The sequence below is a fragment of the Cervus canadensis genome, chromosome 24 (genome assembly GCF_019320065.1).
Source record: "Cervus canadensis isolate Bull #8, Minnesota chromosome 24, ASM1932006v1, whole genome shotgun sequence".
In the NCBI taxonomy this organism is placed as follows: Eukaryota; Metazoa; Chordata; class Mammalia; order Artiodactyla; family Cervidae; genus Cervus; species Cervus canadensis.
The window spans coordinates 13,432,280-13,450,608 of record NC_057409.1 but is presented as its reverse complement, the minus strand read 5'-3'; the positions used below and the strand labels follow the sequence as shown (position 1 = coordinate 13,450,608).

General features: G+C 48.8%; 1 pseudogene; it reads left to right on the top strand.

Annotated features, from left to right (window-relative positions):
- The first annotated feature begins 329 nt into the window (after window positions 1-329).
- LOC122426775 lies at window positions 330-1,606 on the top strand (annotated as a pseudogene).
- Window positions 1,607-18,329: the final 16,723 nt, after the last annotated feature.

Genomic DNA, 18,329 nt, shown 5'->3' with positions numbered 1-18,329 from the left:
CCACATCTTCTTTATCCATTTTTCTGTGGATGGGCATTAAAGCTGTTTCCATGTCTTGGCTATTGTGAATAGTGCTGCATTGAACATAAGGATGCATGTATCTGTTTTAATGTAATATATCTTACTCTAAGCACTATTAACACTTGTACACAATTTTAAAGAAAGATCAGCACTCACTACGTGAATAGTTTTGTGTCCTGACTTTTTCATGTACCATTTCACCATGAGCATTTTCCTGGTCATTAAGATGTTTTCTTGGGGAGAGACCGCGTGGGGTCTGGCGGAGCTGAATTTCTGGCAGTCCTCCATTTGGGGGCTAGGTTGGAACTATGGCGCTGCAGAAGGAAACTTTACCCCGCCTTGTGCCCCTGGCGGCCTGGGAGTGGAACCTTCCCCTTAATGTGCCCGCCTGTATGGAGCATCCGTTGGAGGCTGGGAGGTACTGGTCGGGTCGGGTGTTCCTGCTCCAGTTTCCAGCTTGAGTTTCCAGCTTGAGCAGCCAGCTGCTGGGCTGGCTCCCTCTGGCCATTTATGGACCCTTGTGCTGCCCCCAAGGAAGATTTCTACTCCACTGGAGTCCAGACAGAGGCCAGAGTAGCTGACTCACTTGATACCATCAGAGCCAGAGGTATGCTAGTGGCTTCCAGCTCAGGTGCTGTTGAATTGTGGGTACTGGATAAGAATGAGACATTCATCGGCAGCAAGTTCTACAAGTATAAGCTATAAGCAGATGACCTCGTGTCTACAGGGTCCTGGGCTGTGGCACACACGCTGTCAGAGGAAACAAAGACTTCTGCATCAAGATCCGGGACCTTGTTCAGCAGATGGTTCTGAATCCAGACCGAGTTCACTCTGGGCAGGTCACCTGTGTTGTGGCCTCTCCCCACAAGGACTCCATATTTCTTTTCTTTAACTATTTTTCATTTATTGGTAACTCACATCATTCTGAATAGCATTTGAAGCCTTGTTTGAAGCAGAATTAGAAGCCAACCCAGTAATAGTTGAGATTTATGATACGCTCACTGTGGTTTTAATTTTGGCCATAGATCAGTTTTGAGCTATTACAGAGAGAACTCAGTGTATTCATGATACATAGTAACTTTCATATTTCCCTTTACACTAGCAAGGGACTCCGTGTTTCTTTCATGCAGTGAGGACAGTAGAATTTTACTGGGGATACCCCTGTCCCAAGGCAGCATCTACCTTCCTACCTCCCTGGCTTGATATCTTTGGCAGAGAGAAGTCTTTGTCTCCAGTAATAAGAAGCGATTGTTTCCCTTGTGGACACCAAGAGTGCAAGCTGTGTCCCCAGCACAGTTGCACACTCCTGGGGCGTCACTGGGCTGGTGATCTCCCCACACAGGGCCCCCTTCCTGGCCTCTGTCAGTGAAGCCTGCTCACCCAGGCTGCTCACCTTTCCAAGGTGTTTAGAAGCTGAGCCCACAGAGACTTTGTGAGCAGTGCTACTTGGTCCCTGCTCAGTCACTCCCTTCTTACTGCAGTGGGCTGGGACCATCAGGTCAGCCACCGTATCCTGCCCACAGAACCCCTCCTAAGAGTGTCGCCAGGTAGACTGGATTTTAGACAGAAAGCAAATCCCCCATGAGTACCCACTCCCTTTGCCTCTGTCCTCTCAGCTTGTGAGACAACACAAGAGCCTTATATAGTATGTGATTTTTGTTTTTGTTTTGCGATTTATTTATTTATGGCTGTGCTGGGTCTTCACTGCTGTGTGTGGGCCTTCTCCAGTTGCTGTGAGCTACTCACTAGTTTCAGTGCTCAGGCTTCTCATTGCAATGATTTCTTTTGTTTCAGAGCACAGGCTCTAGGCACACGTGCTTCAGTAGTTGTGGCATGTGGGCTCAGAAGTTGCGGCTCCAGGCTCTAAAGCACGGGCTCAGCAGTTGTGGTTCATGAGCTTAGTTACCCTGCCACATGTGGGATCTTCCTGGACCAGGGATTGAACCTGTGTCCCCTGCACTGGCCGGCGGATTCTTTACCACTGAGCCACCAGGGAAGCCCTATATGATATGTTCATATCCCAGATCTGTGCAGTTAATAGGCATCATCTCTCAGACTGGGGGAGGGCTGGATTCTGGGGTCCTGTAGTCACAGAAGAAAAACATCTTTGAACATGGATATGTATGTGTATGGGTAGATACATAGGTTTTTTTGGCAGGGGAAATTAAAAAATCCATCCTGCATCTCTCCCAGACCCAATTCCCACCCCCCCAAAGTCAGCAAAAGGGGTTTTGTTTTGCTAAATAAAAAGTTTTTTTTAAGTCAGACCTTTTTTTGTTTGTTTGCTCTGGCACATCGCGCAGCATGTGGGATCTCAGGTCCCTGCCCAGGAATCGAACCCATGTACCCTGTGTTGGAAGCGCAGAGTCTCAACCACTGGAGCACCAGGGAAGTCTCAACAGAAGGTTTCTTTGCTTCATATGTAGATATGCATGAGGAACTGGCCATGTCTGGATGGGGTATGAGATGTAGGCACGCCTGGGTTCCTGGAAGCAGCTCATAGACTACTCATAGAGATAGGAGCAACTTTATTTTTTTTTTATAGAGTCGAATTCAGCTCTATCACAGGCAGTGCTTCCATTCACATTCAGCCCGGCTCACCTTGCAGAAGAGCCAGGACACTCACCACAGTTTTGCTCATCTCCCTGCTGTTGAACTGAGCCAGAAGCCTAGTTTCTGGCTAAATAAGAAGTTTGGCTGACCTGTGTAATGTCCGCCCCTTACGCCCATGGAGTTGTGTATACCCTCAAAAGAGATGAGTGTATTTCTGCCACAGATGCCATCGAGAAAAGTTTCAAGATGGAGAGCTTGAGGGCATTGCAGTTAAAAACGGACACAGACTTGCTCAGGAATGTCCGCCACTGCCTGGGCTCTGACCCTCTTTGCCTCTGGGCCTCTGCCTCTGGATACAGGAAGCCTGGATGCTATCTGGGGGGACTCTGAAGATTTTAAATGCAGCATCAGAGAGAATCGGAAGTTCTGGTCAGTGAAATAAAAAGTCGATTTGTTGTTTTTTGTTTTTCAAAGAAAAGATATTTTCTTAACAGCACCGAGAGTGATTCTGTCCATGGGTGTCCTTCACTCAGAAGTCACCGTCTCAGCAAGGCTCCTGGGACCACTCAGCTTAAAGTGGCCCTTTACTCAATCACTTTATTTTTTTTCATGATGTGTATTACTATCTGAAACTATCTTAGTCCCTAATCTGTTCCCTAGTGTCCTTTTTAAATGCATTTAATGTATCTATCTATTTATTTGGCTCACCCGGTCTTTGTTGCAGCGTGTGGGATCTAGTTCCCTGACCTGGGATCAAACCCAGGCCCCCTACATTGGGAGCTTGGAGTCTTAGCCGCTGGACTAAGTCCCCTTCACTTGTGTCTTGTTTGCCTGCTTATAAAACTAGCCATGATGCAGTTTAAGCTCCAGGACAAGAGGAACTAATGGACCACTGGCACCTAGCATGCAGCTCCCCTTAAACATTCATGGACCGTGTGCCCGGCAGAGTCCTAGTTCCTCAGAGCACAGCAGTGAATAAAACAGACAAAAACCTTTACACGTCACTGGGGAATGAATGAATGAAAGGATGAATGAACTGGATGAATGAATTGGACGAATGAATGAATTTACCTCCTGTTGTTAGACATTTAGCTCAGTGCGCCTTAAACTTTCCCCTGATTTACCTCTCAGGAAATGTCTTTAAATTCTCACATTTGATCATTCAAATAAATGTAAAGTTTGCATTCTACACAGAGTGACCAACTTGTCCTGTTTTGCCTGGGACTTCTCTGGTTTTTAGCACTGAAAGGCTCATGTCCCAGGAAAACCTTTAGTTCTGGGCAAACTGAGACAGCTGGTCACCCTAACTCTTCACTCTAATATATTCATGATTTTTAAAAACAGCTTTATTGAAATATATTCCATATACCATAAAATCCACTTGTTCTAAAGTGACAAATCAGTGGGTTTTAGTACAATCACAAGTTTGTACAATCACCATCACTATTTAATCCCAGAACATTTTCAGCTCCCCAAAAAGAAATCTTGTGCCCAAGAGTCCTTCCATTTCTCTCCTGCTTTTGGCCATTTGTGGACAACACCTCCTCCTGGATAACGCCCAGGCTCACCTGCCACTGCATGGACTCGCTGATGGACTCACTGATGGAATCTGTGAATTCCATCACAGTCTGAGGGAATCACTAGTTCTCGGGGCCACCTTCCTGGGCACACAACCTCTGAAGAACCCCCTGGTTAGGAAGGGCCCCTCAATTAGTTTAATGCTCTGCTGTCCCCACTTTGAAATTCTGAATGGTTTTTTTAACAAAGGGTCTCATGTGTTTATTTGGCACCGGGACCTGTCCATTATGTAGTCTGTCTGGCTTGTTTACCTTCCGCCTCTCACACAGGTTAACACACTCCTTGACCTCAGAATCTGCCCTACCCTCTTGTGCCCTAGTGCCTGGTGGAAGCTGAATGAATGACTACTCAAAATTCATGAATAAAATGAAAGAATCACGGGAAGAAAGGAAGGAAGGGGGAAAGAAAAAGAGGAAAAGAGAAGGCATGGAAGGAAGGAAGGAACGAACGAAGAAAGAAAGAAATTCACCTATTATACCTTGAGGAATAAGGTAGGAGGAATTTTCAGTGTAAACAGAAGTCGAAAGAACATTCCAAGCGAGGGGACAGCGTGGGCAAAGGCACCCATGGGTGAAAATTCCTGGAGGGCAGAAAGGACCAGGAGGCCCTGGGAAATGTGGTTGCACTGGCCTCAGCTGAACCCCAGGATTCCGGCGGGGTGGGGGGAGAGGGGGAGGCAATGGCTGCTCTCTGAAAGAAGCTCTTTCCCTGACTGGGGGCAGGGAGAAAGCCCTGGAATCCAGAAGAGGGGTGCTAAATAGTGCCTCCAGAGGGATCTCTCCTGTCATGGGTGGTTGGAGAGGTCAGGCCAGGAAGTCCAGGGGAGCCGGTGGGGGTAGCATGGCTCAAATCTAGGCCATCAAGGCTCAGTGATCTTAATGACTCCAATGGAAATGCCTTTGCCACCACTGGGACAACCTCAGGGCTTTGACTCAGGGCTCTGCACCTCTTGCCTGGTGCCCTAGAAGCAATAAGGCTTCTCGGGGCCCTGGGCCCCCAGTCCAGCCCACCCTTGGCAGCTAGATAGTCCTCAGGGTCCCAGGACTAGTGAGAGGTTAGAAGAAGCCTTGGCAGGGGGGCCCCAGCTGCCTGCAGGGGTAGGAGATAATGACCTCTTGGGGTTTATGGGCATAGAACTTGGCCCTGCCAAGCTCAAGAGAAGAGGCCCAGAAGGCTGCAACCCACTTCCGCCCCACGGAGTTTAATATTGCCAACCTGGGTCCGTCTGCTCCTCCTCTCACCTCCAGACCTCGAAGCCACCGTGGCTTTCTTTCTGGCCCTTGATGAGTCAAGTTCATTCTCGCCTCAGAGCCTTTGCACTTGCTGTTCTCTCTGTCTGGAATGTTCTGGATCCCCCAGATCCAAGCTTGCCTGCTTCTTATCATTAGTGGGGTCTTGCCTCAAACACCACCTCCTCACTCAGGAACGCTGGAAGGGTCCACTCCAGCTGGACCCGTGGCCAGCCCTTCTCCACTCCATGACTTGTTTAATTTTCAGACTGCCAGGCTCAGAATCCTACCCCCTATTATCTACTAGCTGGGACAAGTTACTAAACCTCTCTGCTTCTATTTCCTCATCTATAAAATGGGGGCAAGAATAACACTTATGTCATTATGTTGTTGGAAGGAGTAAGTGAGATGCACAGGCACATAGTCGGATTCCCTAAATGGTAGCCATTGTGACCATCACCGTCTGCACGCCCCAACTCCCCCCTTAGAGGACAGCCTGTGTCTGGTTGCTCATAGCTGCAACCCCAGGGCCCAGAAGAGTGCTTGGTACAGAAAAGCCACTTCAGCAATAGGTTTTGATGTAACTGATCTCTTTGTTTCTCTCTTAATATTTTTCCCTTTTCCTATTCTCCCCACTCCCCATGCAAGAGAGGCTGTTAAGCAGACTACAGGCCTCCCAAGGCTAGAATAAGAGGAAGGATGGACAGTGACGAGAGCAGAGATGTCGTGGGTGCTGAGAGGTCCCTGCAGGTGGCAGCCAGAGCCCAAAGGAGGACCTACCAGAATGACCCCCAGACCACAGTGTGACCCCAACTCAGTAGAACGATTCTTGTGCCCTCCACAGAAAAAGTGGAGAGGGATGTTGGCCCCTGAAGGCCATTCAAAGCAAAAAAGGACAGTGGTGTCACCAAGGCGACCCATGCAGACTCGTGGCTGGGAGACCCACAGGCCTATCCAAGCCTTAGCTCTATGTACATTCCTCTCTCCAACACCAACTCAGACACAACCCTGGGCTAACGAAAGAGAAAGTTCTACTTCTCACACCCTGAGTCCTGGCCTGGCAACCATACCTGGCCGTCAGCTAGGAAGTTGCATCACTGTGGCTCACTGACCTCTCTGAGTCTCAGTCTGTCATCTGTAAGGGGGAGGCAGTTTCTCCCAGATGCTATTCAGTTTCCAGGCTTGATAAAAAGCGTGTAAGAACTTTATGTGCTATCTCATTTAAGCCTCTCAAAACTCCTGAGAGATAAGAACTACTATATTCTCCACCTGACAGATAAGGGAACTAACGCCCAAAAAGACCTGTAACAAAACAAACCTGCTGAGGGGGTGGAGGGGCTGGTCTGACTGGAATCCGCCTCACCTAACCCCAGGCCCACCCTGGGTAAGCAGAGAGTGACAATGTTTTCTAAACCACAAAGACCTGTGCTAGCGACAGGAGGCAGCGGGAGGGTGGGGTGGCCCGGTGCCGAGCAGGAAAGAAGCGGAGTGTGACTCAGCCCTGGCCGGTGTGCTGCAGGCAGACGTGCGGTGTCTGCCACTTGCGGGTGTGGCGCGGCCCAGCCTGGTCTGAGTGGTCAGCAAAAGGGCAGAGAAGCCTCGCCCCCTCCAGGCCCCAGTCAGCTGCCCAGGGAAGGCACCTGACTGGTCCCAGGAAGCCCGGGTCAAGTGCCAGCTCTGCCTCCGGCGCTCAGAGTGACCTCTGCAAGCCCCTCCTCCCAGAGCCTCCGTTTTCCCACCCGGCTCAAGTGCACAAGAACCTTGGCGGGAGGCTCGGTGAGCGGGCCGCGCTCCTAGTTCGGCTCTCTATTGCCCCCTGGTGGACAAACTGATGCATGCTCCCATCAGTTCCCAGGTGAGAACCTGCAGAATCGCCCCTCCCCAGTCTTGATCCCTGACCCTGAGTAGGTAGAGGCGGCACCCACAAGTCTCACTGTCAAGCCTCAGAGGAAGGCAAAGGTCCCAAGGAGATCTGGATGGGGCAGGAGAATTCCCAGGCCCTGGTTCTGCTCCTCAATCGTTGTGTGAGCTTGTCCTCACCTTCCTCTCTCTAGACCTGCTTCTCTATCTCTAAGGACGGGAGTTACAGGATGAAGCCTGATTTGGGAAGCAAAAGGCTTGGTTTCCATCCTTCTAAGGAGCTGTGTGTGTGTGTGTGTACTAAGTCGCTTCAGTCGTGTCTGACTCTTTGTGACCCTATGGACTGTAGCCCACCAGGCTCCTCTGTCCCTGGGATTCTCCAGGCTGGAATACTGGAGTGGGTTGCTGCGCCCTCTTCCAGGGATTCTCCTGACCCAGGTATTGAACCCTATTGAATCCGTGTCTCTTATGTCTCCTGCATTGGCAGGCGGGCTCTTTAGCACTAGCACCACCTGGGAAACTCTTAATGAGCCATGTGAGCTCAGGCAATTTCTTGCACTTCCCTGGGCTTCAGTTTCGCCATCTGCACAACAAGCTGATGGGACCAAATGGTCTCAGGACCTCAGGACCTCAGGCTCTGACATTTAGGGATCTGAGTGGGAAACATGTGTTTATGGAGATTAAAAGGAGGTGCAAGGGGCCCCAAGGAGAGCTTCCTTGAAGGAAGGACTAGGTAAAAATTATCTCCCAAGGCTTATAGAGGGTCACATGGCATTGAATATATATTCAGGTTTTTTAATCTGACATATTTACTGAAAAAACCCTCACCTAGGACCAGATCCTGTACTGTTCACTGGTCACACGATAGCATACAAGACAGACACAATCCTTGCACTTGAGGAAAAATTCACAGCCAAGTCAGGGGCACTGATTAGTAAGCAAATATTCACACTCTTGTCTGAACAGGGACCATAAGATTATGGACAAGTCATAGCCATAGTAGTGTTGGAAAATGAAACATCAGAAGGGAAGTGACATGTGAGCAGGGTTTTGAAAGGTGAGGATGAATAAAACAGGTGCTGAATTCTAAAATTAAACAATCTTTCCTGTCACATTGGCTTGTGCAAAGATAGCCATCTTAGTGAAAATTCTGCTTTTCCCTGGGAAAGAGGGACAAGCAAGTTGTTGACGGAGACAGAAAAATCTAACAAACAAGAAGGGCTTCTTCTCTGGGTGCCTAAGTTGAAAATAGGCATCAACAGATGGTGACAAGTGAAGTGAGTCTAAGACACAGAGTGGGATGCAGAGAGGGGCTGAGGTCAAGGGTCAGAGATGTCTGGTGAGACTTAATAATAAAAGAGAAACCTCATATTTTGATTTGAAGGCCTCAAAATGGCCAAACCAAACTAGCTGCATCTGTGTGGCCTTGAATTTGACAGAGTCATTGCTTCAAGTTTCTTTCTCTGCTGCAAGGCACAAACCAGCTCAGATTTTCCAGGGTAAACAGCTTCACCACAGTCTGTCTAGTCATGGGGCCTCTTTTGTTGGCAATGTCCCATGGGATGTGTTTGGATGAGACAAGAAAAGCAGTACACCAAACCGGCTCACACCAGCTCACAGGAGTCAGCTGCTAGAGTTTGGGGAATTTTGCAACTTCAGGTTGTTGAAGAGTCACTGTTTTAAAAAATTAAATGATATGAATTTACAATTAAGAGATATTAAAATACAGATAAACAAGTTCCTATTGTATAGCAAAGGGAGCTATATTCAATATCCTGGGATAAACCACAATGAAAAAGAATATATATATATAATTAAATCACTTTGCAGCATGACAGAAATTAACACATGGTAAATCAACTACAATTCAGTTAAAAAGAAGAAATGTTAAAATAAAGATAATACTCAAAACTCATGACTTCCTAATGATTTTACTACACTTTACTGTTCTTTTAAGGTTATCTGCATCCACTGTAGCTGAATAGCGGAACTCTGGCATAAAGATGTACTTCCGCACACCTCTTTCCAAGTCGGCTTCGTGATTCATTACGTTGGTAACTTGAAGTTGGCCACAGTGGGAACTGGCAAATGTTACAAATTGGGACTTGATTTGCTGTTTTGTTGACTTTCTAGATTAAAGAAAGTGATGGACAAAATATTAACAAAAGTGCTGAAGCTGAAAGAGGTCTCGGTTTAATGAATGTATTTAGAGGGGACTGAGAGAGAGAGTAGTAAAACAGTAGATCACATATCAGATTTAATGACAATAAATTCATTGGGAGGACAGTTAGCCCAGCAGACTAGAATACAGCTCCATTTCAAACTGTGGTTGAATTGCAACCACAGGTTAACTAGACATATGAGAGTTCAGCAAAAATTAAAACCTGGAGAATCAATTGACTACATGGAACTTACAATCAAGAGTTTCTACACTGTGCTGTTATTTGTACATTGTGTTCTGCACCTCCATTTTATCAGTAAAATTTATAATAAACATATGTGTACATGTATATAATGTATACATTTGGATTTCTGAAGAACCAGTTGTCAAATATTTGCTGGCACACCCTTGGACAGCCCAAGTTTAATAAAGTCCTTTGCAAAGCACATTTCTGAAACTGAGCAAAGGGCTCGTGTGCCAGCAATGCAGAAAGACAAACTCTGACAGAGGAAGTCTGCTGCAAAGTGAGGGTTTATTTCAGGGCATCAAGAAGGAGGGGGAGACAAGACTCAGATCCACCCCAACATGGTCTTTGAGTTAGGGATTCTTTTTAAAGCGGAAGAACAAAGGCTGAGATTAATCATGGCCTAGTAAAGGTTCTTTGCGGCTCAGCTGGTAAAGAATCCACCTCCAATGTGGGAGACCTGGGTTGGATTTCTGGGTTGGGACGATCCTCTGGAGAAGGGAAAGGCTACCCACTCCAGTATTCTAGCCTGGAGAATTCCATAGACTGTATAGTCCATGAGATTGCAAAAGTCGGACATGACTGAGTGACTCTCACTCTCAGTGATGGTTCTGTAGCATTTATTAATTAATTGTAGTTTCGGAAGTCAAGATGTCTCCAGCTTATGATTATTTGACCAGATGATCCACAGCTGGGGTGGAGGTAGGGGTCAGTTGACGCATCTTACCCTGGAAAAACAACCTAAATTTGTACATTAATGAGCATATCTTGTAATGGCAACTGTAGTACATTAACAAAATGTTATTGACGACAGCAGTTTTAGTCATCTGACTCTGGTTGATGAGTGTTCAATTAGCACAGGATTGAGGTCAGAGGTAACAAGAAAGGGAATAAAGTTTTGGATAGGGAGATTAATCATAAACTCGGTAAGGGAACTTGGCTTCATTTTCACTTGGGGAAGCCCTCTCCACAATCGGAAGCATTTTCAAGACAAAAGACAGATGACTTCATGCTTCCATTGGGGACATTCCTAGGACGTAGGGTAGCTCTGTGGCTTTGGGATCTGTCCTCTTCAACGACGACAATAAGACCAACACGTTCAGGGGTTTTGTGGTACTTTGCCACTTTCCATTTTAAACTTAAATAAGGCTATTTGACTGCACGTAACAGCCATTTCTCAAGCTAACTGACACGACAGCAGGAATGTCCTAAGGATGAATGTAGGGGAGGAAGAGAAATTACAGCCATTAGCAGAAGGGGCAGCTCCGCTTTCCCTCCACTCATCCCTTGGAGGCTACGTCATCCTTCTCTGCCCCTGTACACAGCTTCCTGCATCTTTTCTTTGGTGCAAACAGCAGTGAAGGTGAAGGCAGCTGGTTTACAGTCTACAAGTTTACCTGTTCTTAGGTCAGAGATCATCCTGAGTGGGTTGACAGGCGGGGCCATAATTCTCAAAGGATCTGATTGGCTGGATTGGAGCATGCAGGCATTCCTGGACCAATCAGTCAAGGCCAGGGGTATGGATGGGCGGGGCCAAGGATTCAGACTGGGCCTAGAGGGCCACCCTGAGTGGGGAGGGTGAGGCGGGGCTGTGCAGACTCTTAGTGATGTTTAAGGAGGCCAGTTGGATGCCCAGGACTCACTGGCAGGGCGAGTTTCCCTTCATTCCACTTCGTGAGAAAGTCTTCTAGATTAATTGGCCACCACGTGGGGTCTCCGATCCAAGCATGTAACTGACACCACTGTCAGTGAAAATGCCTTCATTACATATATGATGTTTTTCTTTGCAACAAGATTTTTAAAAGGAGTAAGTCTCTAGCTCAGACATATATATAGTGAGCTTGGAATAAAGACAGTCATCTCTATGTGTCTGCAATCTGGTGACCATCATGGGGCTTCCGGGGCTGTCCATGGATCCCAGTCAAGGTTATGCTACATCATAATCATCTTTTTTCTTCATTTCACAAGAGGCCCCAAGAGCCCTGGGTCCACAGTGCCTGGTACATTCCTAGTCCAGTACCATGGCAACCACTGACAGAGAAGGCTCTCTGGAGCAGCCAGCCAGGGTTCAAATCTCAGCCCCCTTACTAGCTGAGTGATCTCAGACAAGTGACTCAACTTTTCTGTGCCTGAATTGCCTTATATGTAAAATGGTGATACATGACCATACCTCTCGTCAAATTGTGAGGACTGAATGAGTGAATATAAAGTGTTAGAAGTGCCTAGCACATGGTAAATGTTTAACAAGTGTTAGGTATTATTGTTACCAGCATTTCACCATCAGCTGTGCCCTTGCAGGCCGGCACACAGCGTGGGTAGAGGAGCTGGCTCTGCCCTCATGTCTATCATTCACCCCCAAGCCCGCAGGCAGGGTGGTATGTGCAGGGGGGAGCTGTGTGGAGTAGGAAGGGTAGGAGGGATTATGCAGCCCAGATGAAGGGCGGCTGGACCTACCCAGCTGGGAGGGGCGCTGGCTCAGTGTGAAGCTCAACAACCCAGGGGCCGGTGTGCCTCGGTGGTGGTGGGTCTAGGCATGCAGCCAGCCTCCCGGGTGTGAGACCTATGCAGCCCAACAGGGCCCTGCACTCAGAAGGGCCTCACTTGTGGTTTAGTGCTTGGAATTCTTACTAATTCTTATTTTTCTTTTTTAATTTTCTTAGCAACTTTTAAACAAGGGGCCCACTTTGCACTGGGCCCCACCAATTATGTCACCAGTCAAGGGTTGGGGATATGTGAGCAGGCGTCTGGGTGTGTATGTGAGGTCACATGTAGCTGAGTTACTGACAGGTTCCTGGACTGTGTAATCTATAGCAACTGATAAAGAGGCCAGATGAGAAATTCAGGCAAAGTTTTACTGGGACTTGTGCTGCAGCAAGAGGGAGCAAAAGCAAGAAACAGTTTCCTTTGCTCACTCCCTGAAGGAGGGCAAGCTGGTTCCTTAAATGGGGTGAGGGTAGGGGTGGGTTCATGGGTCGGGTCAGAGGGGTGGCTTGGGTGGTCTGCTCACCCCCCTTGGTGGTGCTGTGTGCAGGGACCATGCACAACACCCTGCTTTTTGCTCTTGACACCTCAGATGTAGCAGCTGGGTTTCTGGCCTTTTTGTATCTTGTTTTTCATAATTTGCCCCAACTGTGCATGTACACAGTTATTTTTAGTTATAGTTTGTTATTTTTTCACTTGAGGAGACATTTGTCCAGGTATAAGCACTGCAACAAAGGTTCCTGGTCCCAGCAGTATGTGTCTGCGGTGTCTCTTCCTCTGGACTTGGGGACTAGAATGCTGGTCTTTGGGAGAATTTCAGAAATACACAAAAGAGCTACAAAAAAGATCTTCATGACCCAGATAATCATGATGGTGTGATCACTCACCTAGAGCCAGACATCCTGGAATGTGAAGTCAAGTGGGCCTTAGGAAGCATCACTATGAACAAAGCTAGTGGAGGTGATGGAATTTCAGTTGAGCTATTTCAAATCCTGAAAGATGATGCTGTGAAAGTGCTGTACTCAATATGCCAGCAAATTTGGAAAACTCAGCAGTGGCCACAGAACTGGAAAAGGTCAGTTTTCATTTCAATCCCTAACAAAGGCAATGCCAAAGAATGCTCAAACTACATTTTGAGTTTGATTGCACAGTTGCACTCATCTCACATGCTAGTAAGTAATGCTCAAAATTCTCCAGCCAGGCCTCAACAATACGTGAACTGTGAACTTCCAGATATTCAAGCTGGTTTTAGAAAAGACAGAGGAACCAGAGATCAAACTGCCAACATCTGCTGGATCATCGAAAAAGCAAGAGAGTTCCAGAAAAACATCTGCTTTATTGACTATGCCAAAGCCTTTGACTGTGTGGATCACCACAAACTGTGGGAAATTCTTAAAGAGATGGGAATACCAGACCACCTGACCTGCCTCTTGAGAAATCTGTATGCAGGTCAGGAAGCAATAGTTAGAACAGGACATGGAACAACAGACAGGTTCCAAATAGGGAAAGGAGTACATCAAGGCTGTATACCTGCTTATTTAACTTCTATGCAGAGTACATCATGAGAAACGCTGGGCTAGATGAAGCACAAGCAGAAATCAAGATTGCTGGGAGAAATATCAATAACCTCAGATATGCAGATGACACCACCCTTATGGCAGAAAGTGAAGAAGAACTAAAGAACCTCTTGATGAAAGTGAAAGAGGAGAGTGAAATAGTTGGCTTAAAGCTCAACATTCAGAAAACTAAGATCATGGCATCTGGTCCCATCACTTCATGGCAAATAGATGGGGAAACAGTGGAAACAGTGGCTGACTTTATTTTGGGGGGCTCCAAAATCACTGCAGATGGTGACTGCAGCCATGAAATTAAAAGACACTTGCTTCTTTGAAGAAAAGTTATGACCAACCTAGACAGCATATTAAAAAGCAGAGACATTACTTTGCCAACAAGGGTCCGTTTAGTCAAAGCTATGGTTTTTCCAGTGGTCATGTATGGATGTGAGAGTTGGACTGTGAAGAAAGCTGAGAGCCAAAGAATTGATGCTTTTGAACTGTGGTGTTGGAGAAGACTCTTGAGAGTCCCTTGGACTGCAAGGAGATCCAACCAGTCCATCCTAAAGGAAATAGGTCCTGAATAATCATTGGAAGGACTGATGTTAAAGCTGAAACTCCAATACTTTGGCCACCTGATGTGAACTGTCTCATTGGAAAAGGCCCTGATGCTGGGAAAGATTGAAGGCAGGAGGAGAAGGGGATGACAGAGCATGAGATGGTTGGATGGCATCACCGACTCAATGGACATGAGTTTGAGTAAACTCCAAGAGTTATTGATGGACAAGGAGCCTGGCGTGTTGCAGTCCACGGGGGTCACAAAAAGTTGGACGCAACTGAGCAACTGAACTGAACTGAACAAGGAGGTAACCACCCCACCCCAGACACAGGGAATAGCCTGTCTTCAGTTTCTCCCTACACCCCTGAGCCCACACTCACGCCCCAACCTCTGTCTCTGCAAAACTCCAGTGTCCCACAGCATCCCTCCTCCCGCCCCTGCGGGAAGATAGGAAGGGCAGTGGACCTTCTAAATCACCAGTCCCAAGGAGAGGGAAGCGGAAGCCATGCTGGCTGGGCTAACATTATGCACCATCATCTCCACATATGTCACCTCTGTCCTCCCTACCTCCCCAGACCCAGAGATCAGGGAAGGGTCAGTCTCCCCATTTCCCAGGTTGCTCTGTACCTCTTGATCAGGGCTTCTTATGGAGCGAGGCTGAAACAGGCAATCAGGAGTCCCTGTTCTGGGTCTGGCTTTGTCCCCAACTCATTCTGGGACCCTGGCTGCCCTCCTGGAAACCCCAAAAAGTTGGATGTTATAACCCCTAAATTCTTTTCAGCAGTTGCATCTTACCTAAGTCTTGGGTTCCCATGGCCTGTGACAGCCACTCTCGGCTCTGCACAGTGGGACCCTGACCCTGGGCCAGCTCCAAACCCCTGCCCAGTCTGACCCAGACAGTCACTGCCTCCTGGATCTGAGAGCACCCAGCCCCCTCAGACAGATGGGAAAGTGTGGTCCTGAGAGGGAATGTGGTGGCGGTGGTGTAGCCGCTAAGTTGTATCAGACTCTTGTGACCCTGTGGACTGTAGCCCAAGAGGCTCCTCTGTCCATGGGATTTCCCAGGCAAGAATACTGGAGCGGGTTGCCGTTTCCTTCTCCAGGGCATCCTCCCGACCCAGGGATCGAACCCACGTCTCTTGCATGGCAGGTAGATTCTTTACCACTGGGCCATGAGGGAAGCCCCTGAGAAGAAATAAAACACACCAGTTTAGTTGCAGAGCCCAGGCTCAGAGTAAATCTGCCTGCCAGACCACTTCACCCCACCCCACCCTCTCCAAGCCTCTGATGCCACACCCACCATCCCTGCCTCGAATTCCAAGCAGGATTCCATCTTCTCGGAAACCCAGCGCCAACAGCACCATCTCCAGCCCCACCTCCATCTTTCCTCCAGTCACAGAGGGTTTAAGGACATCACTGCATTCATCCTTCATCATACAGATGCGGAAAATGAGACCTAGAGAGGGGCAATAGCTGCTCCAGATCACCAGTGGGGGTACCAGGAGCCTCCTGACACCAAATCTTGTGGCTCCCCTTTATTTCCCATCTCCTCATCCTTTAACGTGGGACTCCAGACCCAGTTAAGCATCCAGAGACCCTGGAATCCAAATCCCTCCCTCCAGCACAGGGACCCCAAGGGGGCAGGGAACACTCTATTTTTGGGAGTGGGGCTGGGACAGAAAGGTAACCCGAGATGGGCTCTGCCTCTTCTTTGCCAAAACTCCTTAGACACCCATCTCCCCACCACCATCTCCGCCCCCACCTCCAGGCTGCAGAAAGAACAGGCAGGGTGGGGCAGTCAGCCCTGCCAGGCCCAGAGACCCAAGTGTCCACCCTGGCACTCTTTACATCAGCCTCCCCGGCCCCCTGGATGACATAAGTATGTTCCAGGCCCCTTCCCGGCTTCCACCAGTTCAGCTCCCTTTCACTTGTTTCATCTCCTGGACTTCTACCTAAAAATTTGTTTGTAGTGTTCTCTGTTGTAAAATGGCTCTTAAACCACATTGCCCCCTCATGCTATTCAGATGGGGAGACCACTCCAGAAGGCAAGTGGTTTGTCCCAGGTCACAGAGTAGAGGGTGCCTTGCCTGGGACCCCGTCTGCTGCCTCCCAGGGCATTTCTTTCTGCCCAGGGCTGCCTTTCAGATCTTCCCCTAAGCAGAGTCTGGAAGCGTGTGTGTGTGTTTGGGGTGGCAGGGGGCAGGGGGGTGCGTAGAGGGCTTCATGAAGGCCAGGGGTGGGTGCCGGGTCAACCAACGAACTCTGATAGCAGACTTGTTTTCTGTGGGGGACTATCGGTGCCCTGGAAGGGGACAGAAAGAGCAGTGAGGCACAGCGTCTGCCCTCAGCAAGCTCTGCATCTGGGCCTGAACATGGGGAACACGAGTCCCTCCAAAGCTAACTCTAGACACCTCCCCACTCACACTAAGCTTCTCATCCCTGCCCACGAGCCCTCAATCTTACCATCCTGCCTTTTTCCTGAAGTTGCTGTATCTTCTCCCCACTTCTCCCTCCCACCCCAGTCCTTCTTGGCTCTCCTCCTCTCCCTCCCGCATCAGCGTTTATCCCACCCTGGTTCACAGCCAGCAGCCTGGGAAAATAGAGCACAGGCCAAACAAGAGAAGAGGTAGGACAGGCAAGTGGCCCAGCAGGACTAGGCTGCAATGCCCCCACTTTCCAGGAGGGGGCGCACTGTCATCCACAGCCACCCATCCCTCCTGGAGCTCAGCCCTGCAGGTGCAACCCAGATTCCAGAGCCAGGACCGACATCTCCTCTTCACAGTCACGTGGCAGGAAGGCAGGGATAAGTGGTCCCCAGCTTCCAAATGGGAAGACCCAGGTCCAGAGAAGGGTAATGATGGCTGGACACCTGGAGTCACATAGCAGGGATGAGGCGGAGTCCATGAGCTCTGCTTCTTCAAGTGCCATGGACTCAAAACTACCTACCTCCTCCTGGTCCTGGCCAGATCTACTCCTGCGAGTGGGACTCCATGCTGGGATGCTTCTGGAGCTCCTGGGTCCAGGGGTAGTTTTTCTTGGCCCACGTATTCTTGAATTTTCTCCATGATTGACCTTTCTTTTCCCAGGACCCCCCTGTCCTGCTCCCAGCATCCTCTGCCTCAGCTAAACCATGGGGTTTAAAGGGCCTAAATAGTCCTGGGCACCCCAGATATACATCAGCCCCCAGGGGGATCTCAGCTCTGCCAGGGGACTCAGGCAGGACCTGTCCCCCAAACACTCCCTTCTCTTTGGCTTCTGCCAAAGACAGCCCTGGGCCTCACTATGTACACCAGGCTCTGCTCTAAGACATGGTGTGTTACCTCACTGAACCCTCAGGTGAGGCACAGAGAAGGCAAGTGACCTGCCCACATGGCCAGTGCATGGCAAAGCAGGACTTAAAACTCAGGAAGTCTGATTTCAGAGAAAGACTGTTAACCACTGTGTCAGAGACCTCTGGCCCCCTGACACCCATTCTCCCCTTTTTCTAGACTAACAGGCAGTCCAGAATAATGACCACGTTTCTCAGTCTCGCTTGCACATGGATGTGTGGCTAATTTCTAACCCAGAGAGAGGAGCTGTGTGTAGCTGCCAGGTCATGCCTTTAATTAGGAGAGGTGTGTCCACGCTGCTTCTCCCCTTCCGGCTGTCTGCCAGCATGGCTGAGCAGACCATCACGGCTGCCACAGCCTCCACATGAGTGCCAGAAAACTCCTCCCTTAATATGAGTCAGATCGTGGTGCTGCCCTGCCCCAAAACCTTCAATGGTTTCCCATTCTTTCAGAAGAAAAGCCACTTCCTCCATGATGGGCAAGACCTCCTGCCTAGCCCTAAGCTATCCTCCCTTCCCAGATCAATCAGCAGGAAAATCTCACCCTAGTTTAACTCTCTCCACTTCCCCTGCTTTCCCACTTCCTCTCCCCACACCTGGCAGACTCTAATGTATTCACCAAGACCCAGCCCAAAGGGTAGGTGGGTATCATGTATGCCAAGCATTTCCAGGCCCTACTGGCAGAATGGGCGGCTCCCTCCTGTGGGTTCTCACGGTCTGTGTACAGCCCGCTGGAATAGTGACAGTCTTTCTGTATTGTCA